Source organism: Tamandua tetradactyla, chromosome 3 (genome assembly GCF_023851605.1).
Source record: "Tamandua tetradactyla isolate mTamTet1 chromosome 3, mTamTet1.pri, whole genome shotgun sequence".
Classification (NCBI taxonomy): domain Eukaryota; kingdom Metazoa; phylum Chordata; class Mammalia; order Pilosa; family Myrmecophagidae; genus Tamandua; species Tamandua tetradactyla.
Window position 1 is genome coordinate 107,959,487 of NC_135329.1, and position 27,743 is coordinate 107,987,229.

Consider the following 27,743-nt stretch of genomic DNA (forward strand, 5'->3'; position numbering starts at 1 on the left):
ATCATAAATATTCAACACATGCTAAATATTACCATTTTGGGGAACCCATCAAGGAGTTATCAAAAAGAACAATATAGAAGTAAAGCAGACAGAGTGACACTCCTTTGCATGATAATTGTATTCAGTAGTGTGGAAGCTTTGCATTTTCTCCCCTCTTGAAGTAGAATAGTCACATATCAAAAGGAGAATTTTATCAACATAGTACTGCATCAATAGGAAGAAGCAAAATTTGTCCATTTTACTTATCTACTAATGTGAATTTTTGAGTTCTGAACATGAACAAAAGACACACATGAGAATCCCAGAAGTTGTAAGGCACAATACCAAATCTTGATCCCACCAAAAGAATTCCGAAGCAGGAGATCTGGGATAGACCCCAAGGAGCTGAATATCTAAGGAGCATTTCAGGTATTTTTGATAGGCGTTTTCCGCAAAGTTCATGTTGAGATTCTCAGCATTTCAGGATTGCCAGCCCTATGGCTTTATATATACTACCATATATTTCACCCAAACTTTTCCCTTTCAGAATAAAATCCTTTCCCCCTCTTACCAATCAAGTAATACTTCATTTTCTGTGCTTAGCCAGAATACCACAGGAACTTGGCTTTGAATAAAAGACACTGTCTCTTCCATTTTAAATGAAAGAGAAATAATACCAAAAGATCTGCTTTATTTTGAAATATAATTACCCTCTTGGGATCTTAAAAATTTTTGAGGGCCCATATAATGAAACTGCCTCATAGAATTCTCGAGAGTCCCCATTTTTTCCAATAAAGTTTGTAATTCCTACCTGAGAAGGCATGTTACTATATGAATTTACAGCATATACTGCTGACTCTAGGTGAGGCTGAGGAGAAGGGATGGAATCACAAGATTAAGGAGCCATGAAATTCACAAATCTAGTTAACAATGTTTGAAACATGCTGGTAAATATCACCTCCAAAGCCTCACACCACAATTCTTATCCAACGCAGGGGAAAACCAAGGACTATGGATGAAGGCAAAAAATCCCCATCTTATAAATCAAGAAAGCATGGCCAGCTAATAGGCAACAACCAAGAAAAAGTTCAGTTCTCCGAGGAGCACAAAGCTACCAGCAGTTTTTTGGCAAGCCTTTCCTCCTTTGCTGTCTACCCTCCCTACAAACAGAGGTGCAAAGGATAATGTGTGGTTACTTACAAAGCCTCCAAGTGATTATGAATAATCTTCTACTGTAAATATCCGGAACTCTTGTTTTGTTCCCCAAACCTGCTCCTCATCTCAGTCTTCCCAAATTCATTAACTTGCAACTCCGTCTTCTAGGGTCCAGTCCAAAAAGAGTCAGTCATCCTTGACTCCTATCTCATACCCCACAATCATAATCAGATTCAGAGCCTTTTGCACTTCCCCCACTGCTACCATCCTATCCAAGCCACCACCTTTCCCACCTGATTGTTGCAATCGACACCTACCTGGTCTTGCTGCTAGAAACTCACCTCCCTTCTCCCTTCAGTTGATCTTCAGCACAGCACAGGACCCAAAGGGGAGGGTAGATGGAGGGTTTTACTCCCTCTAGTCCATGCCCAGCTTTCATGGTGCCTCAGAGTTTTTCTCTCTCCATGCTCTTGTCCCTCTGCCAGAGTGGACAGCTGTTGCTTATTAGCAGGTAGCAGAAGGCAGGAAGTTCTCAGTTGTCCTGTCCAGCCTGTGTCTTAGGTAGGTCTCATGTCTCTGGGTCTGGGGTGGGGCTTGGTGACACTGCCCTCTTTTCTGGACAGCCAAATCCTGACCTGGACTTAGGTGAGTCTTCCGCAAAAGAGCAATTCCTCTCTTCTCCACCGGCAGAAGAACTAATTCCTTGGCCCAGCTGAATTTCCTGAAGCTCCCCCAGGAGGAGAGAGTTTTTCTCAGACCCGACCTCCAGCAGCAGTGGGTCTTCACCTGTGCTGCAGGGTCAACAATGCTGACTTTGTGACCTCAGGTTTTGGTTCCATAAGCAAGAAAGTTCTCTCCAAGGCTCAGGTCCTCCTGCAGCAGCAGCTGCTGAGTTCCTCCAGTCCTGCACCCTTCCAGAACACTTTTCCAGGTCTCTGGTCTTTCTTCCAATCTTACTCTTGAGCTCTCCATGGAGGTTCACAGAGAGGAGCCTGCAAGTGGATGTGAATTCCCGTGCTGGAGGCCCTTGGGGGCCTATACTCTCACACTAGTCCATATTCACTATTAGCAATTCCTTAAAAGGTTTAGCTGAACACTTCTTACCCACTCATATGGCCACTGCAATGCCTCCCACAGCGATCTGCCTCAGGTGAGCTAGTTTTTACGTTTCAGCTTGTGGTTCACAGCTGTCTTCTCTCAAATTTCAGACTAATTGCCTGCTCCTTGAACTGGCCCATTGTGATGGCTTCAATACACATTATGATTTTATAGTTTATCTGGTCGATACTTGTTGTTAAGCTGAGCATTCCTCTTTCCAGTCCTCTCCATCCTAGGCTGAAGCAGAACTAGATTTTTGCAGCGGTCTTATTAATTAGTTTCCCTGATATCTTTCTCCCAGCTCAGATTATTTTTACAACACTTGTTTCATTATGTCATTTGCCTACTCCAAGACATCCCATGGTTCTCTGCTTTCTGACAGATCAATTCCTGTACTCTAAACTGACATTCAGAGAATCATACTTAGTTCTAGGGATGGTCTTAAAAGCTTTCTACAGTTATTCCCAACCACCTTTCCTATCTTTTCCCTTTCTCCCCTTCAAATCAAAACCCCTCCTTAAACAAAATTCCTCAGTGTTTCAGCCCACAACATTCTTTAGACATCCTCATTAGGTATTACCTTCAGTGCTATGGATTCTATGGATTCAGAAATGATTCAAACACAGACCCTTTCTCAGCAAGGAAGGTACAGCCAAATGTTCTCTCTGCTCATTTCCACTTTCACCTTTGCTCCTTCTGTGCAGTTCTGCAACTGCATTCCTCATCCTATCGGCTTAGCTGTACCCTGTCCTGCATATAAGCCTCAGTCCAAGCGTCACTCCACAAGGCCTGTTTCACGACTCCAGGCATCCGTTTTTGCTATTCCTTTCATATTAAGGAACTTCATTTGTTTCTCCCTTTATCCCTCATTAAACCAGAAGTTCTAGGAAAGAACAAACCAAATTGTAGTAAAATTTTATATCCCACCATACCAACATATGGCATTTTAGGTGCCCAATACATATTTATTAAATGAGATTATATCCCATAACCATTACTGTTCTAGTTTGCTAGCTGCTGGAATGCAATATACCAGAAACGGAACGGCTTTTAACAAGGGGAATTTAATGAGTTGCTAGTTTACAGTTCTAAGGCCGAGAATTAAAACAAGTCTATAGAAAAGTCCAATCAAAGGCATCCAGGGAAAGATACCTTGGTTCAAGAAGGCCGATGAAGTTCAGGGTTTCTCTCTCATCTGGAAAGGCACATGGCGAACACAGTCAGGGCTTCTCTCTCAGCTGGAAGGGCACATGGCAAATATGGCATCATCTGCTAGCTTACTCTCCTGGCTTCTGGTTTCATGAAGCTCCCCGGGAGGCATTTTCCTTCTTCATCTCCAATGGACTCTCCACTTCGTGGTGCTGCAGCATTCTCTGCTCTCTCTGAGTCTCTCTGAGTCTCCAAAATATTTCCTCTTTTATAGGACTCCAGTAAACCAATCAAGACCCACTCAAATGGGTGGAGACATGTCATCCCCTAATCCAGTTTAACAACCATTCTTAACTAAATCACATCAACTAGGGAGATGATCTCATTACAGTTTCAAATATACAGTACTGAGTAGGGATTATTCTACCTTTAAGTAATGAGATTTATATTAAAACATGGCTTTCTTAGGGGGCATATATCCTTTCAAACCAGCACAATTACAAACATGGGCTTTAGGGTCAGAGACCTGAGTTCAAATTCTGACTTTGCCATGATGTAATCTGAGGCAAGCTTTTTAACACAACCTTATTTTCCTCATCTGGACAATGAAGACTATGGGATCATTATAAGGATAAATAAGATGTTATACATAACATGCCTGAGATGTAGTCAGGGTAGGATAAGTAGGAGATCCTACTAAGATCAGTAGCATGTTCGTTCTGGATTGTAGGATTATAATACTGTAAATTTGTCATATGCAGCCATAGCAAATAAAGCCATTTTTTACAGCACAGAATGCACAAATTGCAACACTAACACAGCAAGGCAGAACACAAAAGTTTCAACCAACATACCTAAGTGAGAAGACCACTCCGAAACTGAGTTTAAAATGTTTAAATACTGTGCTGCTTCCACATTTCAGGTTCAGAACAAGTGAAAAGTAGGTGATATTGATCAGAAGCCTAAAGCAGAAATTCTAAGTTACTGGTGTCAACTCTAAGCTGATGGAATTTATGTTTTCCCTCAAGAAAGTTCCAAACTAGAAGTGAATAAAAATATAAAGAAAAGACAAAGAGAGAACGAGAGTATGCATTAGAAGATCTGCTATTCCTTCCATAAAATCAGAGAACTAAAGAGAAAAATCGGAAGAGAAATCCAGCACTCAGGATCATCAGAAGCACAAAACAGACCAGAGACAATGATTTCAGATAAGGTCAAGCAATTAGCACAGGTCATACTTGTTTTAGGCTCAGTAGCATTGCCACACACTCTAGGAAGAAAACCAGAGTGAGTGGCATTTAATAGCAATTGAAAACCAATGAAAAGGTATTTATCTGGGTAAGCCTTAAGCCTTCATTTAAAAATTCCTTTCTAAATATATGAATATAGGTAATTAGCGGTCAATATGTACTTAGTTTTTTGATGGTCATAATTACATAATTTTAATAAAGATACTGTAATTTCCTTTCTCATGAATATTGAAATCTTTAACTTCCTCTATTCATCTCTTAGACTTCTGCTAACCTAACAAGGGCCATTCAGAAGAATTATCACCAAAATTGCAGGTGGGCATTTCGCTTAATATGCCCTAACAAACTTCTTGGAGATATCCCTAGATTATTAAAATTAAGTTTTTTTTTTATCATTTATCCTACAAAAAAGCCTTAAGCACATAGTTTTCTGAACTGTGTGCTTCATCATATTCTTCTGCCTTCCCTAATGGCAGCAAACCCACTTTAGCTTGCCATCAAGTGGTAGCTGAATTATATATATTTTAATTAATTTATAATCTAAATATATGTATATCACAGGAAGGACTGGCTAGCTGCAAGAAGAGTAGATCAGCTATATGACTAGTTACAAGCAGATCTGACATTGAATCCTGCCCGCACACAACCACACAAGGGATAAGATAAGTTCTGATGTTAAGTATATCTGGTAAGTATAAGGATCTTATATAGGGGTCTCAGTTAAATCTATTCATATGGTATGCATATGTGTGTGTGTGTGTTTTATGTATTCTCTGCAATGTGCAGTCACACGGGCCAATCCATAAGGATGAGCATCACAAACCTGAGAAGATGTAAGAGACAAGCCTCTTGCTGGAAGTTTGACTGGTGAAAGGTTCACAGTGAATCAGCAGCCTTGGACCTCATTCTAATGTGAATGAAAATGGCTGAGAGGACAGGGAGGATTTTAATAGGGAATAAAGGAGTGTGAAGCTTAGTGGACTCAAGAAAAAGAATTAGGGGACTGCATAGTGTCAGGTTACATCCCAAATCTCTATGGAAGCACAAAGCTCACTGAAATCTCTCAGTGTCACCAATAGGAAATGACACAATCCAAGGGCCAGTGCTGTCAGTAAGTTATTGCATATTGAGGAGATGATACCACCTGAGGAATCAGGGCAGATTAGAAAATAATAATAACAGCAGATGCATCACATCGGGATGGAGTGCTGCTCGGAGGAACTCATGGAACCATCCTTAGGGTGTTCAGAAATTGGTAGAAAGTTTCTAAGGAAACTAGAGACCTTGATCTGCTAACACTAAATATGACTTGTAAATACCAATAGAGAAGCTTCTCTGAAAGCAAGTCTTAGGAGGCTTCCTTTTCAGGTCAAAGTTTCATATTTGCACAAGGGAACAATCAGTCCAAGTATAGGAAAGACCACCTGTGTCTCACTAAAAGGTACCTCTTGATTTTCGTATCTGCCATTTATTTGAAAGTCAAAATCCAGGAAGAGTCAGAATTAAAAACGCAACTACAAGAAGGACATTATTTGGACTATTAGCAAGATTTGGGTAAGATTAATAATAATAGATTAAATAATAATATTGTATCAGTGTGAAATTTTCCAATTTTGATCATTGCACTAGGGTTATGTAAGACAATGGCCTTATTCTTAAGAAATACCTTGTTCTTCAGAAATGCACACCGATTTATTTAGGGATAAAGAGACGTTGTCTCTGCAACTTACTTACGAACGGTTTGGAAAAATGTGTATATATATATATACATATATGTATTCATGTATGTATATATAGAGAGAGGACAGGCAGGGAGGGAGGGAAGGTGAAAAAGGGAGAGGGAGATTGAAAGTGATAAAGCAAATGTGGCAAAATATTAATGATAAAGAAATCTCAGTAAAGGTTTTACAGGAGTTTTCTGCATTGTTCTTGCAAATGTTCTCTAAGTTTAAAGTTATTTCAAATCAAGAAGTTATTTAAAAAATGACTTTGTCAACAACAGCAAAAATGCTAAAACAAAACAGAGCTATTTTTAAATGTAGTTAAGGTCCCATATAGTGGGAGCTGAGCCATGTTGGAAGTGTATCATGTTCCCTGCAAAATACACCCTGTGTCCCCACTCAGGGCCTTTAATTTTATACAGTCATTCCTAGGGACTAAACCACTTTCCAGAAATCCCTGTGAAGAAATTCAGATGTCTTCATCAGAAGGGGGTAGCATCTTAATCCTTCATCGCTGCCCATTATCCCAGTAGAATACAGCAGTACTCAAGGAATTCCTTCTCTCTGGCTTTGGCATGCTAACTCAACCAATAGCCTTGCCCTCTATTTCATGAACATAGGTTTGGCTTTCATTAGTCATATAAAATCACATTAAACTTCGTATGGGAGAACAGTAACATTTAAGTCAAAATAATTTCTGTTGATTGATATGCCATATTTCTAGAACAAATTTCCAAAATTTTTTTGGTGCTTCTTAACAATCACCAGACAATAATACTAATGGCCTTGTCTGTTATCAACAAGTTTGTTTTTTTTTTTTATTCAAAGTCCAGTAAGGATTTGGTATTGAACTCTCACTTAAGGGATAGTCATTATGCTGATTTTTTAAAATCATTTGCTATGTTTCACAGTTTAATGCATTACATTTTTGAAGCTTTTATCCATTGGTAAACTCAAATGTTCAATAGCAGATTAAACAGTGTTACACATAATCTATAGGTGCTTTTAGATGGAATTTTTCATTTCTTCTCCCGACTTTCAGCTTGAGCCCAGAATCTAGAAGCATCTACCAGCTTCACAATTTCTACCCACTTCTGAAGGGAAGTACGGTATCTCACGGGTGGAACTAAAAAGCAATTTAGCATACTCAATTCGGACCCCTTCTCCTCTCTCTCATTGGATTAAGTAGGATGTGTGCATTCTGCTCCACTCCTGTTCCAGGACAACCACACACAGGTCAGGGCCAAGACCCACTTTCAAGAAGCCATCCCAAAGCTGCCTCTCAGCCCCTCTTTGGGGACTCCCAAGTATGACGGAGTAATCTTCACTGAGTGTGGCCTAACCTTTCCCTTGAATGAGCCCAGACTTGTGAGAAAGGTCTCTATTTCTTAGTGGATGTTATAAATATCCATTAAAAGTTTTCCATTCTCTGTCTTTCTGATTTTTTGGGTCTATTTACATAAATTTGTTCAAAACTCAATAAAGAGGAAGTGAAGAATGCTCTTTATTAGCCCCTGCAATCCCACCAGTCTTATTTTTTCAGCTTCCAGATTTGTGGGCTTTCTTTTTGTGAATCCACAAACGGCATCTTAGATATTTACTAGGGTTGGATAATTAAGTCTCTATTTCCACTTTCAGATAAAATAGTTATCCATTTACTTCATTGTTTGATGGGTTATGTGTTTATTACAAGCCATTAGTGACTGCCAGGAAATGCTGTTCTTGTCTCTTCGTAAGAAGATATTTGAACCACACAAATCACATGACAAGCTCAGTCAACACCTTTATGGGGAAAAGCTCTCTGCTGAAATCAATAAGCAGAGAAACTGGAACAGACACAGGAGAGAGCCTGGCTGTATGGGCTGCACAGGAAGTGAGACAACCTGGGACTGGGAGAGACATAACTGCAGTGGACAGAGCCAGAGGTGCTGACCTGAAACCCAGACTGTCCACCTCAACATGGCTGGTAGCTATTAGAGAAGTAAATTCTTCTGTCTTTTGGAGTTTTTATTATGGTGAAGTGAGACTAAAACTGACAATGATGCCAATCCAGAGGAAACAAAGAAACACAACAGAAAAGGAAAGAGCACCCAAGAAATCAAATTAGTGAAATTAATGGTAAAACTATTGGACCCCCAAATCAAGCTGTAACCCTTGGTCTTTTGACTATGCAAGCCATTACCTACATTATTTTGCTTAAGAAAGTTTTGATTGGGCTTTACCCCTTTTGTAATTGAATGAATAGCAACTAACAAGCCTTACACTTTTTGGTGTTCTTTACTTTTTACACAAATTAAATGCTAGAGTGTTATATCAGTTAGTTCCAATCAGGAAGATAAAAATCACTCTAAGTATTTAAAACAGAGGAAACTTATTACAAGACATTGGTTCCCCAGGTGTTGAAAGAGCTGAAAAGACAAATAGGGGATGGAGAGGCAAACTGGAGCTTAGTAGTGCAAGATACCTGCAGGAACCAGGGAGGAGGCAGGTTACTGGAGCCTGCCAGCACATCTAGAAATTTTGAAACCACAGAAGATCTATCCATTGAGGATTGAAGCCATGGAAGAGACACAGACTGAGAGACCTGTTGCTTGCCTCAGAGAGAGAGGTGATAAGAAATACCCTGGCTTTTCCCCTTCCCCTTCCTCTCATCCTTGTCAGTACTTCTCATTAACTAAGCCTAGGTTGAAATCAGCTGGTTCTGGGACTGCAAAATACAGCCTTCAAGGATTGTCTCCCTTCTTCTCTTCACCACCCCGCCCCCCATCTGCTGGTACTGAGCAAAGCAGGAATCAATCACAAAGCAAATAGGACAAAGAGGGCCCAGCACAAGCAATATTAGTAAATTAACCAGTTTCTCAAAGCGTCAAACATTTATTGCAATGCTTTCTAACCAGGAAAATGGAAGAGTACACGAGAAGTGCTTGCTTACCAATTACCGTTATTTTCCTCATTTCTTCTTCCCAGACAGAAAACAGGTATGCATATTGTTCAGAGTTCCCCAGGTTAATCAGATTACATTTATACCACTCCTATTCTCCTTATCCCACTTACCTGGAAATCCTGCTCTACCTCATGTCAAAATTCAAAAGTTTACCAATGGTGTGCTTACTTGGTGTTACTCTTGATGATTTCCCCCTTCTTTCCTTCTTCCAAATTGAGAAGAAAAAAAACCCTACAAAACAAATAAACCTAAGGAAATGGTTTTGTCTGCTGAGAATGCTAAGATCCCTGAACTAATATAATTTCTTAATTATAGCTTCAGGTTATAAAACTGAGATGGGACAAAATTTAAAGAAAGCACAGTGGCTTTATGTAGCATTCCAAAGCAAAACTCTTTTATAGGGTAGATTTTAGGAGGCAATAAATTGATTTGTATGTTTTAGAAGGGAAAGAAAGACACTCTACCTGACCTTTCTAGCACATAATTAGGGTCTTTGGCACCATCTATAATGATTTGGCCCCAATCCTACCTAAAATATTAAAATGTAGAGGCAACAGAACTCAGGTCTGAAATGAGGGGGCAATTTGTTCCATCCATTAGTGGAAGTTTTATGAGTTCAGTAGATGATGAGTGTCTGGTTTAGTGCTTAGGAGGAAATGGGGGATTTGGTGGAGTAAAGTCATAATATACTACGTATTCAGAACATTCTCAGGAATCTAAAGGTCACCTGCCTCCCAGCCCCAAAGAAATACAACCCCGTAGAAACCTCTCTGGCCATTTACAACCTGCTTGAGGGCCTGAAGCTCTGACCCATCTGCCAATTTGGACAGATAGACTCTCCTGAGGCCTTTTCTTCCTTGATCTATGGCCCTCAACAGTCCTATGCAAAATAGGAGAAAGGAGTTAAAATGATATCCATGGACCTGCGGTGGCTTACAATAGACCCTCTTCTGGGAGGTGGTATTTGGTGCAGGTAATTGAGGAGTGGACAATGGGATTCCTTAGATAAGCAAGAGAGTCACCACAGGAAGATGTCAGAAACCTAACTTTCAGTGAGATGAAATAAGATCAGAGATGAGAAAGAGATTCAGACATTAAGTGCCTCTGACAAATCTTTTTCAACAAAGGCCTTCCTATAAAAGTGAAAGCTTTCATTGAGATGCCTAATTCTGATGTTAACTAACACCTGGGGACATCTAAATGCTCTCAGAAGGCACTGAGGACATAGTAGCACATCACTAAAACACCCTTGGAGAACTTTATCTCCTTATATTGGCTCCATCTCTCTGTTTAATCATGCATGCCTTTGGCACTGCCTTCCCTTCCTCTTCACCTTTATTTTTGTATCAGAATAGCTCAGAATTACAAATGAATATCATCTGGAGACATTTTCTAGGTTAATTAAGTTCTTCCCCATGGGATTTTATATCTTGAAGAGCTGCCCTCAGTTGGGTATTTGGTGCTTTTAAATAATGAGGAAGTCAACTTGTCAATTGGTAAATCATTCATAACCCATTATGAATGATTACTTTATGAATAAAGTAAAATGATTTACTTTATTCTTAGTTTTGAAATTAAAGTTAACTTATTTTTATTTATTAGTAGATAAATAACTGATAATTCTACCTTGTTCTACAATTGATCTAATTTGCCTTAAAACATGTCTGCTTTATTAAGATAATTGAAACTAAATGAATATAAGAAAGAAGACAAAATGGGAGGAAACAATAATGGTGCCAGAAGTGAACCTAATGCCTACACACACACACACACCCATGTGTACACAGTGATCAAAACCAATTGCAGTAGGCAGACTAGTTTATCTGTAAGCTTTCCAGAAAAAGCTTACAAAAAAATGCAAGCATGGTCAGTTGATCCATAAGACAATGACAGGGTCTGTTAGACAAAAGCATCATTTTTTTTAAGGAAATACAACTAGTCCTGCTATGAAACCTGATATAAAATTCCCTCATGCATGGTCATCTTTTAAAAAGCTTATAAATAACAACCTTATAGAAAACATAATTACAATATTTTGGAGTTGTTTCTTATAATTTTTTTTTTATATAAACCAATATCATCACCATAAAGCCCAATTCTACTAGAGAGTTAGAGAGGTGAGCTCTGTGCTGGCATAAATTAATAAAGAACATGTTTTAGAGTGTGTGTGGTAAGAACAGGCTTCTAAAGCCAATAAATCTTCTTCAAGGGTTCATTCTCTCAGTTAAGCTTTGACAGCCACAGGGGGCAATAAATTTGCTCTGTGGTCCCAGGAATACCACTTTTTTGCATAGTTGGTTAAAACCAAACTCTATGCTTTGATAGTATAGGGTTCTATAATACAGCATTCTCCCATAAAAATCTTACCTTACAAGGACATATACTTGATTGGAAGATATCCTGTCTCTGCTCAGAAACAAATTAAGGACAGGTTCAAAGTTTTCCTTATGCAGTTTTTTTGGATCAATTTCAATATTCAGACAAAAAAATTGCCTAGGTCACACACTTCTACTGCATTTAATTTTATTCCAGTAAATTTGACAGGGAAAATTTTACAAGGTTATAGATTTATTCATTGAGTCATCCATCTACCCATCTATCCATCCATGCATTCATTCAATAAATGTCTATTGTGACCCTGAAATGTACCTGGTCTCTTGCTGGTAAAATAGCAGTGAACATAACAGACCATACCCTGTCCCCAAGGATGTCACCTTCTAGTGGATACCTGAATAGGTCATAAACAGATTTCAATAAAACATTCTTTGAGTATCTAGCTTCAAGAAAGCCTACTTCCAGGTATACCTCCAAAATAAACTGCGTGAAAAACTAATACTCCATCCCATTGCCTATTGCGTAACTTTACTTATTTCAAGTTTTTCTGCAGGAATCTGGGAGTTCAATATTTTCCTTATCATTGCTGTAAAACAATGGATTTTGATAGTCAATTTTTCAAAGGGACTCCAAATAGGAATATTTATTACAAATATAAAAAAATCATTGCTTTTGCTGCATTCCATGAATGATGTCATCATGTATTCCTGCTATTTTACTATTTTATTGACTAGTGAAAACTTTAAGGAATTTTATCAGTTTTTCAGAAACCCATTCTGAAAAATATATTTTTTTGGTAACAAGCACTGATCAAATCTGAGATTAAATAAATGATATTTCATATTCTATCTGTGATTATTTATTAACCTATTTCTAGTTTTCGATGTTCTGAATGCTTGCTCTTATAAATTGACTAAATACTACTTCTGTTTAGTGAGAACTGGCATTAATTCAAGGTATTATTTTAAAAGTGGTAAAAATAGATCACAATTTCATCGAACTCATATTTTGTACAGGTCTCTAATTTATAAAAAGTACTATATTATAAAGTAAATAATATACAGAAATTGTACCTACTTCAAACATAGTTATAATATTCCCTTTTGCCCTTTTGTCAGGACTATATCATAAATTATATGAGTTAAATATCTTAAAAACTATATACTTCATATGAAATATTGCATGTGATTAGTAATCGTTATTTAAAACATGTTATTTTAATGAAATGTTTTTTAGGAAAAAGATTTTTTAATGTCACATGAATTGAGCAAACCTAGAAAGACTTACCCATGTGTTGCAAAACAGTCCCCTAGTACCCAATATGCTGCAAATTTGGTCCTTTATTTCCTAGAACTATTTGTCATAGTAAATTATTAAGTACATTTACAAAACCAATTGTAAATAATGTAAATATGACAAAAATTAAGGTATACCGAAGGGATATTAAAAAACCACTCAAGAGAGTTTTATTTTAGGCAAACAAGTATTTTGTGAATTTATAAGTAGGAGAACTGGCTCTCAGGTAACTATTTTAAGGTAGAATTTTCTCCAAAAAGAAAAAATACAGAACCGACTGACTAAAAGGAGCAGAGATTCGCTACAGGACTTAATAAAATTTAACACATATTATTACTTAAACAACAATGCAAAACATCTTCAGCAAATGGGTTTAGAAAGAAAATAGAAATAGCCAACATGTATTGTACACTTAATCTCTGATCTAGGCATTTTATTTGCACTCATTTAGTCTCCAAAACAGCCCTCCAGGATTGGCACTATTTCTTTATTGTTGTCTCCATCTTATAGACAAGGAATCAGAGTCAAAAGAAAGTTTAAAAAAAATTCACAAGATCATACATCCAGTAAATTGTGAAAGTGGGGCTTGAAATCAGGTATTCTTTCTCTAGAATCACTAAAATATCCTTCCTGTTATAATAAATATAGAAATAATACCTAAAATGAAAAGGTGGGGGTATATTCTGTAAACTAATTAGAAGACAATAAAGCTTGCTGTAACATTTGCAAATATGGAAATGAAGGAAGGAAGGATAGAAATAATAAAGGAGGGAATGAAAGAAAATATTTTAAATGAGAAAAAATTATATGAAGTTGTCTTTGAGGAAAAACTTGTCTACCTTTAGTGTACAGGTAACCTATATAACTGATGGTAAGCATTTTTAATAGTTTCTGGTTAGACCAAGGTAAGTATATGTGTGTGAGTGGTTCTATATGGACACAAACACTCATGGATATATCTTATAGATATAATGTATTACATGTGCATTTGTGTACACATTAAATTTATAATACAGTAGATATATATGCATATTATCCATGTAATATATTGCATTATATGTGTATATACATATATATTTATGTACATATCAACACTTTAATAAAGGTTCAACAAATGAATGAATGAATACATACATACATATGCTTTTTGGAAACTACAATGCACAGTTCAAAATAGTTATGTTCAATAAGGAGGGCTGGGTTTGGAGGATAACGGCTTTTCATTTCCACTTTATACTTCTTGGCACTGTTTGTATACTGTACTGGTCTATATATATTGCTCCTTATTTTTCCATGTCAACTGTAATTATCTGGAAGACAGGATTACAGGACTTCTTGCTTTCTTTTTTTATTAAAATGTTAATCAATAATAAGAAATACAACATTATTTACCAGTTACTTTTTCAATAGTGTTAGTGTACAATGTGTGTATAGAAGAACACACATTAAAATAAACATAAATCAATACACAGAGCAATATAAAGGATGTTGCCTAAAGAATGGGGTTATGTGTGTGTGTGTGGTTTTTTCTTTGCTGTTTTTTTTTTTTTCGGTCAAGAATCTCATCCTATGAATTTCCAGTTCCCAAAATTAAATAAATGAAAAACCAAAGCGAGAGCCTCACCCCAGTGAGTTGAATAGTACATCACCTTTATCCTGTTGTTTAAACCTGCGTGTCATCTTCCACTCAATCTCTGTCATTTCTCCTGCGGGTTTCCATCTCAACAACCAGGTAGCCATAATTCAACTAAGTACTGAAACTAGAATCCCCTTAGAAATCATCTTCCTGCCTACTCCTCTTTTTTGCCTTTCACTAATTACTGTACCTGTGGATAGGTGGTATAAAGGCTATGAAATATTTTAATAGATTTTTTTTTTTTTGGTTTCCTGATTAACTGATACAAAACTAAAGTGTTACCCTTCTTAAATGTAATCATGTAAAGATTAGAGTTTTGATTACCCATTGAGTAAGTCCAGAAACATAATCAGATACTTGCCTATTTTGTCAACCTCTGATTTAGAGCCTTTATTGCAATTGAATAGCCTTAATCTACCAACAAGGTATTTGATTTAAGTAGACAAGGTGGAAAATGGTTTTGCTATGAAAAGTTTCTTTCTCTTTTATACAGAGAGTCAGGCTAAATCCTCCTTATGATCTATTAAAGACTATAGAGATTTCCTATGGGGTAAGATGACTCTCGGTATTATAAGTTAGAATATCTATCTTATCCTTTTCCTAAAATCGAAAATATTCTTGGGCTCATATAAAGCACCTGAGTAGGGAGAATCATGATCTCTGCTTGACCAGAAATGTTTATCTCATTAGAAAAACAAGATATAAGTACATAAATAAAAGTAGAAAAGTAAACTTTCTATTGAAGTATAAAATTATGACATACAGACTATAAATCCTCTTTTCATTTTTTTTCTTTTATCGCTCTTAAGCCTTTTATTTTTTTAGGAAAAAATAAAACAAAACAAAACAGTTCCTTCTACCATACCTCCATACTGGATTTCTTTAGGGCTCAGTCTTCCATCCTTTTTTCTACACATTCCTTCCATGACGTCTTTCTCTCTCATGATTACAAAACCATATAAATTCTGATGCTTCCCAAATGTATATGTCCAGTATAGACATCAGACAGATTAGCCCACTGCCTATTCTATACATCTACTTGGATATCTCAAATGTTCCTAAGATTTAACATCTCCAAAACAGAATTCTTGATCATCCCTCTTCCATATCAAATCTGCTCCACCTCCAGATTAGCCAACCTCAATTGCTAAAGTCATAATCTCATTTAATACTCAAGATAACCCTATTGTTTAATTTTACAGATGAGATGAGAAAAATATGACTTAGAAAAGATAGACGACTTTCCAGAGGTCACACATCTGATATGAAAAACTAGATTTAAACCAAGATCTATTGGAAGCCAAAGACAATATGATTATCTGTGATGCTCTATTATCCTCTTCATATACACTCTACATTAGAGATATTGAGACGTCACAGCCTTTCTACGGAACTTCCTCTGCAACATCATTAACAAGCTAAAATCAACATGAAAGACAATCTTAGAAATTCAAACAAAAAGCAAACATTTTTTTGAATTGCGCAATTTTGAGGGAGGAAATTGATTGCCTCGCTTTTTTAGGAAATGTGTGCAGGGTATTTTTATGTGTAGAAACTGCAAGTATTAAGAGCATAACTTTCCAGAAAGATAGACCTTGAAGTACAAATCTAAGTTCCTCCATGTCAATTTCCTAATCTGCAAATGATTTTAGGATTTAAAGAATAAATGAGGCAATGTGTATGAAGCACCTCGCACAGTGTCTTGCACTGAATTATTTATTATTATACTAAAGTATTTTTCTTCAGTGCAACTGTATAACCACCTAGCAAAAGAATGGGAGAGGCACAAGGAAGTGTGTTCTTTGTTTTAAGTCTCAGGGTGCTTATGGTTAGGTAGCAGTGAATGGGGAGTGACTTGAATTGAGCACAATGGGATCTTCCAGGTTCAGGGTCTAGGATAAGCCTCTGTTTCCGTTTATTGGATGACAACTGCCCCAAGAATCTATGGAGAACTTTGGAGGTGCCTACAATTTGTGATTCTTTCATGCCTGACATTATCATTCAGTTGTGATTTGGGGGATCCATTCTCCCTAACCCTGTATATGAGAGTCTCTCCTTTGGTGTTCATTGCAAGGCTTGGCTCATGCCTTCCTCTCAGCAGTCTTCCTCAGGGACTGTTGGTTCTAGAACCCAGATCCTTAGTCCCCCTTCTTAGAGTCAGTTCTCCCAGGTCTGCCTGCCCGGACTTAGGCATATCATCTAAGGGAATGTTGGGTGCCCTGTTGCTGAACGCTGTGATCCTGTTGAGAAGGCCAGTCTTGGTTGTGTCTCTTCTGGGAGGTGTCAGCAATCACCAGTTGCTGAATGTCTATGGCTACCTTGTTCTACTTCTCATAATCTACTTCACTCCCCCTTCTCTATCCACATAACAGGGTAAGTTTTGATGTCCACCATTCGACCAAATGGGGCTGTAGTAAAAGTGATCATGTTTGATTCCTTTATTGCATAATGTAATCAGCTTCTTTGCTAATTAACCCTTATTAAAAGGTTAAAATTCTGAAGACCCAAGACATATGCAATGGACACTCACACAGAAAAATACTTGGAGGTGGGGAGAATTCTAATATCCTTCAAGAACAAAGATAATATATTCAAAAGTAGTTAATTAATAGCAGTTTTTTTTTAAACCACAGGGAAACTGTCATGTCTTTAGAACCGTTGTTAAAATTTAACTAATTAGGAATTGTAATCACTAAAAAATACTTTTGGAAATGGTTTCATGTTGCTCATTTGCAATATTGGCCTTGGGGAAAAAAAACAAAGTGGGAATCAGACTCTGGGGCCCTTCCCATTCTCCTGTCAGTGATGTTTGTCATTTCTGGTAATCCTGATGTCCCATTCCAAATGCCATCCTTTCCCCATGTGATGCACAATCACCTCCCAATAGGAATACTTCTACAGACTGCTATTTCCAGTACCCATGCTCTCTACACCCCCATCTGCCTCAGACATTCCCTTCTTCCCTGGCCACCACGTCTTGCTGACTTTTCTTTCCTATCTCCTTGTCCTTTGGAATCTTCTTTATGTGGCTAATGTCACAGGACAAGAATAGGCCAAAGCTTAGACTCTGCTCTCCCACTGAGTTCTATCATCCCTTCTCCAATATACACATGTGCATTCACTTCATAGTTTGATGCTGCCAAGTTAACATCTTCCCTTTTCTTTGTAACTGTTTATGAAAACATATATAATTGACAAATTAGACTTAGGAAGAAAAAGGGTCTGACACCTCTCTAAATACAGTGAAAGATATTAAAATAAACCCATAAACTAGCAAGACTTTGGCCTAAGGCAGATTCTAACAAAAAGCAATAGGACTTCTGAGAAGGAACTTAACATAAGGGTAGAATACCTTTGGAAGCATGAGCATGTCCATCTATCAAAGCTTAGGATGCATTGAGAGTACTGGTTCCCAGATACACACTGCTGAAAATTAATTTTCAATTCGATTACTACTACTATTCAGTTACTAGTAGTAATTCAGTTACTATTCATAGGATTAATTTTGGTAACATGAGGATGCTTTACGGGCCACAGCAGAGTGAGCAGCACTGAACTGAAAGAGATAAAATCTCTTATAGAGCTGTTGGTGTTGAGACGAATTGAATGTGAGGCATGACAGGAAGGAACATACTGCCATCAGCGGTAGGTTTCTGGGTCCACTGATGGTGGAGCTGGTGATTGCAGAGAGAGTGGCATTAGGATGTCCCCCTTCCCCAAGGAGGAGTTTCTGTTCCCCCAGCAGGAAGTAATCTGTGGGCAATGATGAGAAATGGTTCATGAACGTTAATGCACTCCCTTGGGGAAGTCCAGAGATAATTAAAGAGAGAAAGTCTTGGGAAAAAATTAGGAATATTTACTATCAACATGAATAAGGAACCAAAATCCTGGCAACTTGGGACAGTAATGTGAATGTGATTTTTTTTAGTCTATAAGCTTTCACAATTTCCTTATACCCTTAATCTTTTCTAAGTATACTTGATTTTTAATGAAATCCTGTTTTCCCCCAATGACACTATTGTCTTGGTATGGTAAAGACCACTAGTTGCTGTCCATTTTCAATAGTAATTGAATTTCTTACTGGATACAAGGTTTCCCTGAACAGATATGACATTCCCCAGGCTGCCTTCCAAGTAAGCAATGGACGTGTGTCTAAGTTCTGACCAATGGGATATAATCAGAATTTTTGTGCAGAGCGCAGGAGCCCACTGTAAGAGGTGGGACACTGTAAGGTGTCACAAGACCTCTGTTTCCTTTTCTTTGTTCCTTCTTCTGTTCTCATGCTGGAAACATCATGCCACTATCTTCAATGATGAGGATGAGGCAGTACTCTAGGGATAGTAGAGCAACAAGGCAAGGATGCTGAGTTCTTAGGAATTCGTGGGACAGAGCCACCATGCCTAGCCTCGAACATACAAGACCGCATCTTCACTCGCATGTCTGGCACCTGGGCTGGGATGGCAGGAAAACTGGAGACTGATTAGGGATCTCTCTCTCTCTCCATGTGGCATTTCCATGGAAACCAGCTTAGCCAAACTGGTGTTCTCACTATCCCGTCAATTGTTCCATCTCAGTCATCTTAAATGGATCACTTTCTTCACCCTTCCAGCCCACTCCCCAAGATCCTACGCTCTGTGAGTTGTCGCCTTCCTTTACACTCTCGCCCTGATAATTTCCTCTTAAGGTTGTCCCGTGACAAAGATCTGCCTACAATGAATGACATTAAACACCTTTACAGCCTGACTCCAAGCTTATCTTCTTCTACTCTCCCCAGAATGCTGGGAGCACTTTGGAGGAACAACATACTTTGAAATCTCCAACCTTTTGCTAAGACTTTCCTCCCTCTCCCAAATAACCTGCTCTTCCTTCCAGTCATTTGTGACAATGGAGCTGACCGTCCAATGCAGTCTTCTATATAGAGTCAGCTCTTAATAAATACTCATCTCAAAAAAAAACAAAATTCACCTCATTTTTCTCTGAGAGCTTGTCCAATATCTTACAGAAAGAACTAATTACTGCCCCTTCTGTGCTTCCATAGCAGTTAACCTTATACTTGTATTTACTGCACCACATGTTTCATGTATTGCAATTGGTTGTTTGACTGCCCATCCCTTTCCCCCCTAATCAAAGGTTGCAAATAGACAGTCCAGGTGTCAAAAGTCATGTTGCTGACTGGTTTGTCTGCCCAGCACAGTATTAATAAATAATTGAATTTGAAGGATTAGCAGGCACTCCCCTCCTTCTCAAGCCCCATCTCTCCCTATTGTCTTAGTCTTGCTTTACACAAATAAGTGCCTGCCTTGTCATTCCTGAACTGGGTCCCTTTGAGAGCAGTAACCAAATTTTGCTCATCACAGTCCCTGTCATATCACACCACACTGAATTCACAATATGAGCTCAATAAGTGCTGAAATGAAATTAAGTAAACCCATACCCGGGGTCTAAGCTAAAAAAAAAGAAAAAAGAAAAGAATTCTAGAGTGTCCTTGGAGTATTTACATCTTAACAGGAGATTTCTGCACTGTAAAATCTTCAGTTTTCCCTCCAAAAATAAGCCCTTAGGGACAGAGCACTCCTAGGGAACACAGCAATAGATACTGAAATAGTGCGAGTGTTTTCCTGAGTTCTTCACTTTGCCCTAGAAATAACAGGCAGAATATAGGGGAGAGGGGAACAGCATTTAACTCTGTCCAGTTTTAGAAAAGGAACAGTGATCGCTGCTGCATTCCCAGCCAGAAATGGTAATTCCCAGTAAACAACACAAAACCATCACCTTCATCTTTCTCTTATTCTTTAAAATGTTCGCAGTGGTGCTGAGAGGTTTCTCAAAACACAAAATTGCTCTTGCTAGTCCTTTTAACATTAACATAGAAGATGAACTTCCTTCTGGCATACATTTGAAAGTAGAGATTTTTACTTAATCCAAATAAATTCGATGCATATCATTATAAAAAAGGAGAAAGAAAGAAAACGCACCACCTAGGAATATGAACACATTTTTACAATTGCTTAGAGATTCAGAGCATGAATTTTTTAATACTTAATATCCTAAGTTGTTTTCTTCATTTCCACAAAAATAACTGCAAGTTCAGAGTTTATTTTTTAAACTACTTCTTTTCCAAATCCATGGGATAAAATTAACATATCTTTCAGCTATATGAAATAGTTTTACAGTTTAGTACTTAAAAAACAAGCCCCATCAATCACTGGTAGTAACTGAAGCACTTTTTATACCAAACAACATTGCTTAAATTGAAACTGCTGATTGGCAACAAAAGCAATTTTTGCCTTTCTGCTTTCTGGCATGTCTTCTTATCAATAGGTGTTAACTCCAAGGTAAAGTCAATCTCGTGACTCAAAAATATTTCTGGGGCCACACAGGAGTGGGAGACAGGAAATTCCCATTCAATCATTCAAAAGTATGATTTCATTGCATATGTTTTCCTAGAAATACTTACTGCTTGTAGAAAACTCCTTATGTTTATTATTTTATTTCTAACACCTCAAAGTTATTTTATTCCTTGCAAACTGGTAGTACATTAACATTTAAAGCAGTTGCCCTCCCCACTCAAAAAGAAAAGTTAGTGCTTTCTTCTGTACTGGCATACAACATTTGCCAAAAAGTTTCATATTCTATCTAGTAGTTAGGGCTTAAGTTATTTTTGTGAGAAAAGATTCTGAGACAGGATTCTAGAATTTTATTGTTAACAGATACTAATCTTCATTTTGATAAAAGATTAAATCTATATAAAGAATTTTAATTTTCAATCTGTAATGGCATGCATATATGTATTTATTCACATGCATTTTATATATCCCCATGTCATGAAAGACATCTCACTTTAGGCACTTTCCTCAAGTTAGTAAATAATTTCCTTCCAGTTCTTCTAATGGGAGAGCAGCCAATTTCACATCCAAGAACACTAGAGAAATACCAGGACAGAGACAGAAGTGAGCTAAAGAGTAGATCTGTTGTCTATTTGTTTATTCATTTCACTCAACAAATATTTGTTAAGTATCTTCTTTGTGGTAGATGCTGGCAAACCGTGATGTATGGAACTTATGGTCTAAGGAATAGTTTGCAATCCAGAAAGCTAAATTGTTCATTGAAAGGCCATTCCCCACAATCCCTCCTAGATCTGAAAAGAAATATCTTAGACATGTGAAATAAGTCTCACTTCCTCTCTCTTTATTACTTATTCAATATAATACATTTACTAGTTCTCTTCCAACAAAAAAAAATGAACAAGGGACGTAGACGACAATGAAACCATGATCAAAGTATAGAGCTTCTTGTAAGTGCACTTTTTCATTTGATTTTGTAATAAATTATAGAGGTGATGTTAGAAAATGGAATAGTTTATAAATGTGAACCTTCATTAGTATGTATTAAATATTATTTATTAATGTTAATACTTTATAAGTTTTTTAATTAATCATCAAATCTCTTTACACAATTGTCTAATTAATGCAGAGGGATTTCAGGAAGAGGATGTTCTAAAATCTCTCTCCCTTTTCCTTAATTAAGGAAACAGAATGAGTAGAGGTTGTTGCACAGCCCTTAGGCACAGCTCAATTATTGGGCAGGGAGAGAGTTTTGTATTTGAATGGTTTGGACACAAGGGTCACTTGGGGCTTAGGAAATGAAGTACTTCTCAGGGTAATTGAGTTGTGAGATGAGAAATCAAGGGGCTTCCTGGAGTCCTGCCTGTGGGTTGGGAGAAACTTGGCAGATAATTCTAAAGTTCCTTCCCTGCCTGGATCCTTGAGTTGAGAACTGCTGCACTGGGCTATGAGCTCCTTGAAGACAGGGACGGTGTCTCCTTCTGCATTGCATCCTTGAAGACAGGGACGGTGTCTCCTTCTGCATTGCATGCCGATGTCCGTGACAGCACCTGATGCAGAGTAACCACAGCGGTTAGTTGTCACATGAATAAATAATTTCTTCAAAAAATTCCAGCCTTTCTCATTCATCTCAGTAGTTTCTCAATACCTACGATGTGTCAGATATTGTGGCAAAGTGTTATAAAGTGAATGATAATTGCAGATATCTGAATCTGTATCTATTGAATGGGAGCAATATTAATACCTTCTTTTCAGGGTCCCTGCACATAGACAAAATTCCATAATTTTAATTACTATGTTTCAGGATGCCATGCCACAGATTAGAACTATAGATTTTTTTTCTGTCTGATGACAAAGATGCCAGGAAGTTTTCATCCCCCCTGCCATTTTCATGTGTGTGCTCTCTGTATTGCTTTGGAGAACAGGGTTGGGATTTGGGTGAGGCAAAAAGATACCTAGGACCAAAAATTTTAGGAGGCATATGCTCTCAGGGCCATGGAATCGCCACCCCTGCACAGGCAGGAGGCTGAGAATGAGAACCTCCTTACATATTGCGCCTCCTTGCCTTGCCCTAGTCCCAACCCTGTTGAGGGAGGAGTGCCCTGATGAAGAGGAATCACTTTAGAACTATTGACAGTAGCTTTCTTCAGGAGGGTTCAAAGCTATCCCCATTTTCCAGGGAGAAGAGGTATGGTGAGACCCTTCTGATTTTGAGTAATTGGGAGGAAACTGCGCAATCATTATGTGAATCCCTGGGCAGAGATGAAAAGAGTGGTCTGTGGTCTGTGTCTTAGGACAGAATGAATTATGTCCCAATTTTTCTGGGGCCTCCTAATTCATTGGGAAGGAGATATACATGTGAACGGAGAGACTGAGCAGTAAGATCTGAAACCTTGGCAGCCAAGAATGGGCAGCTATGACTGAGCTTAGCACTGAGGTTCATGGGGTCACTTTTCTTTGAAGACACAGAGGAGGTTCCCTGTACGGGTCCCCGCCATCATTGTCAGGAGAGTGGAAGAACATCTTCTTCTGACACCTCTGTAGGGTTGGTCCTCATTAGGGATAGCATGTACCTGTAAAGACCAATGGAAAGAGATTAAGCATCTCTCCTCTTTGGGCTAACTATATTCTCAGAGGTCCCAGATGGTTTGAAGAGAGGTAGGTCTAATACAAACCTGAAGCATGAGAAGGAAGAACCATGGAAGGTGTCCACCCAAATGGAAGGATAAATATGAGTCAGCCAGGATAGGAAGGGATGGAACAACATGTCAGGCAGAGGGGCCAGCAGAAATGAGGGCACGGACATGATAGAAAGATTGCACATTTATCTGAATAGAATTGAGAAAGACTGGAGCACAGACTAAATGTAGGAGTTTATGGAAAAGTAAATGTCTTTATGTGGCAAGCTGGGGAAGCGGTAGAGTTGGTAGGGTGGAGAAAAATATTGGCTCCTAAAGCCAGAGCCACAGTGGAGGTAACTGAAACTCCAGACACATTTCCAAATATACATGTTTTTTTGTTTTATCTGTATCGTGATTGCATTGTGAGTTAAGCAGATGTTAGTGCACTAGCCTAGGAACCATGTCAGTATTTTCAGTAGTGTTTCTATAGGTTATTATACTCCCTAATTTCAACCGACCAACTTGTAAAGAAAATCTATTTCCAAAGTAGACTCATTTTAGATTAGTTAAGCTAATAACCTGCCGCACCCTGAAATGGCCTTGAAACTGAGGAAGGGCTGCAATTCAGCATAAATTATCCTCTGCTGGCAGCATTCTGAATTGCTAATTAACAAATTTACCACTTTTCTTTAGTGTTTACAATGTTCTTTTTAATGGGATAGTCAGAAATGCTACAATAGGTCTTGATAAAATTGAACCAGAGACCAGAACCAATATACAGCTAGAAACTTACTCCCATCCCACCTTCGAGCTGTTACAGGAACTGGGATGGAACTAGAGAGACAATCTGTTCATACCCGCTGACCGCAAACTGGTGGGTCTTGGAAAAACTCCAGAGACAACAGGGTCTACCCTGTTGAGAAAACCTACCCTCTCAGTTTTAGCACAAGGGAATCTGCAAGGCTGTGCTCCTAATTTTACCCGCAGAAAGCAATGGAGATTGAATAAAGGTGACAGCGGCCTTCCTTGAATTCTCTTCCTGTCCATGAATTAAATCCTCTTAGAGGTGAGACACTCTCATCACCAGGCAGCCCCGGGAAAGGACATGACTGATTGAGTTCATATTATAATACCTGGTACCTCTCCTGCCCCAGGGAAGGAAACATAAAATAAAGATGCCTGTACCATGAACTGTTCAAATATGTTCTCAGAATTCAAGGACTTAAATTATTCATTGACTGGGGCATTTCTTTTTTTTTTGAAGGAGAATAAAGGGAAAAAAAAATACTTTCTGTCACAAAATGAAATATCAGTCCTAATGTTCAAATTCACCCTTAGAACACAGCATAATCTCATATTATAACCAATTTTGTAAAAAAAAAAAAAAAGTATGCAAAATAAGAGAAACAAAAGTAAAAGAAAGCAACTGAGCACGAGAAAATAGCTCACAGCAAATGACATTTGGAATGAAAGATAGAAAGCTCACACCATTTTGTTCTGTACTTAAATAGACCAAAAGCAGAAATGCACTAGAGACATTTTATAATCAATATAACATTACCCTGAGGGCACCATATACAACCATAATCTTAAAAACAAAACTCAGGGAAATGGAATGTTTAAATTAGAAGAACTTTTAACAACAAAATGGGGAAAAATGGTTTAACGTCCTTTTATATCAGGGAACTCTTAAGGATTATTTTTCACAGCCAGTTTTGCTAAGCAATGTGAAGAAAGAAAAAAATATCTTAGGTCTCCTCTGCCACTGTACCCTTCATAATCACCACAATTCAACATGACACCATAACTTGTAAGAAAGTCTCCCCTGCATCCATTTAAGTGGACACTAATTGGAAAGTTCAGTGAACAGAAAAAGGCTGCTAACAGTATATATATCTCAACATGCTGTACCCGATTCTGACCTCAAATGACAAGGAGAAAAAAGATGGTTCAACACAGCCTCTGCATTCAACACTGTGTTGTGAAACAATGATATGAATTAAGTCTCAGAAAATCCCCAGGCTCCTTGTGAGGCCTCAATAAAATCTGGCAACTCTATGAGAAGTAATCTCTTCCACATACATGGTTCTATGTGGGAGTATCTGGGTCCCCACACCAACCCTCCTGCCAACACTGAAGTTGGGGACCCTACAGACTAAGAGATGATGGTAAAATAATGTTGAAAACATGATTGAGCTCTGACGTCAAACAAACAAGGATTTCAATTTTGGCTTCATCTCTCAGATTTGTCATCTGTAAAATGGGGATAATAATAATGATATCATGAGCTATTGTGAGGAAGCAACTAGAAGATAGAAATATAGCAAAGTACATGCTGCATAGTCAGGGCTGTCTTCCTAATAACTAACGTATAATAAGGGCTTACAATGTGTCATTGAAAAATACATGTCTCACAATAACCCTATGAGCTAGGTATTATGAGCATCCCCATTTTACAAAGAGATTGAGCCACAGAAAGGGTAAGGAACTTGTCCAAGGTCAAAAATCTATTTAGTAGTCAACAGGTACTTAAACCTAGACGTTCTAGTTCTACATATACAGCTTCTCATCTAATTTCATTGAATGAATAAAAGAAAGAAAAAGAAAGAATGAATGAACACAGGTTATTGTTCTTTTAAAGATTTCATAGTCTAGTTGGGAGGTTACAGGTAGAAACACTGTAGTTATAAAATAAGTTGGAACCTAATCAATAGATACCTTCAGACTTCTGGAAGTCTACAAACAATGAAAGGAGATAGCAGGGCTTTTAAAAAGCCTAGGGCAGGAAATACCTGGCTGATTATAGAAATTCCCAGGCAATCTGAGATTCAGAGAAGCTCCCCCTTCCACCTGTCTTTTCAGTGGTCTCAATACTGTGTTCTAGTTTGCTAGCTGCAGGGATGCAATATACCAGAAACTGAATGGCTTTTAAAAAGGGGAATTTACTAAGTCGCTAGTTTACAGTTCTAAGGCCAAGAAAATGTCCCAATTAAAACAAGTCTATAGAAATGTCCAATCTAAGGCATCCAGGGAAAGACACCCTGGTTCAAGAAGGCCGATGAAGTTCAGGGTTTCTCTCTCAAGTGAGATGGCACATGGCAAACACAGTCAGGGCTTCTCTCTCAGCTGGAAGGGCACATGGCAAATACGGCGTCATCTGCTAGCTTTCTCTCCTGGCTTCCTATTTCATGAAGCTCCCCGGGAGGCATCTTCCTTCTTCATCTCCAAAGGTCACTGGCTGGTGGACTCTCTGCTTCGTGGTGCAGCAGCATTCTCTGCCCTCTCTGAGTCTCTCATTCTCCAAAATGTTTCCTCTTTTATAGGACTCCAGAAACTAATCAAGACCCACCTAAATGGGTGGAGACACGCCTCTACCTAATCCAGGTTAACAACCACTCTTGATTAAATCACATCTCTAAGAAGATGATCTAATTACAGTTTCAAATATTCAATACTGAATAGGGATTAGAAGAAACAGCTGCCTTTACAAAATGGGATTAAGATTAAAACATAGCTTTTCTAGGGTACATACATCATTTCAAACCAGCACACCCTGCTAGTACTGTTCCTTCTTGACTGGGTTGGAAGAACTTGCCCTTTCTTACACTCTCGATCCACAGAACTCTCAACTGGACAGGGTTCTGTGTTCTAGATCAACCTTCAACATCTATCCTTCTAGAGTTGTAGTCCCAAGATTCTAGAGGACAACAGGCTATGATTCAGAAAGAATAAATCCTGAACGTTTGAAGGACTAAGGGTATAAAACAAAACAAAGAAGAAGATGAATCCATCACATTTGCAAACTCTTTTGAATAAACAGTACTTCATCCCTGCAGAAATACTTCATAAATGAGAGAACTAAGGTCCTGGGTTATAAACTAATTTGTACTACTTTGCAAAGAACACCCCAGAACCAGGATCCAAAGCCAGGCCTCTCTGGCTCTCTGAACATGTTCTTTCTCATGGTTCCTTATAGCTACAAAGTGTGTAAATCCAATCCCATGCTGGAATAATGCTTTACCCTTAGGTTAATTCTGGGTATTTCAAGTTTTTAAAAAAGATGCTGATGAGCATCTTTTTGGTCATCTGTCATGTTTGTGCCCTATTGCTGGATCTTCTGATAGAGCAAAGAAGATTGTAGGAGACTATAGACTTTTAAATCTGATCTTTTGCTTGCCCAGCACTTTTTCTGGGTACCACCCTTCTGTTAACAGAT

General features: G+C 38.1%; 2 long non-coding RNA genes across 2 annotated transcripts; one reads left to right on the plus strand and one right to left on the minus strand.

Moving 5' to 3' along the window:
- Nucleotides 1-1,991: 1,991 nt before the first annotated feature.
- On the plus strand, nt 1,992-5,316 carry LOC143677587 (uncharacterized). Its single transcript, XR_013172696.1, has 3 exons — nt 1,992-2,284; nt 4,894-4,946; nt 5,193-5,316. It is a non-coding gene; the product is annotated as an uncharacterized LOC143677587 (long non-coding RNA).
- Nucleotides 5,317-22,397: 17,081 nt separating this feature from the next.
- On the minus strand, nt 22,398-27,150 carry LOC143676288 (uncharacterized). The gene is made up of 3 exons (XR_013171975.1): nt 27,060-27,150; nt 23,299-23,479; nt 22,398-22,456 (listed from the first exon to the last, which is right to left on the minus strand). It is a non-coding gene; the product is annotated as an uncharacterized LOC143676288 (long non-coding RNA).
- Nucleotides 27,151-27,743: the final 593 nt, after the last annotated feature.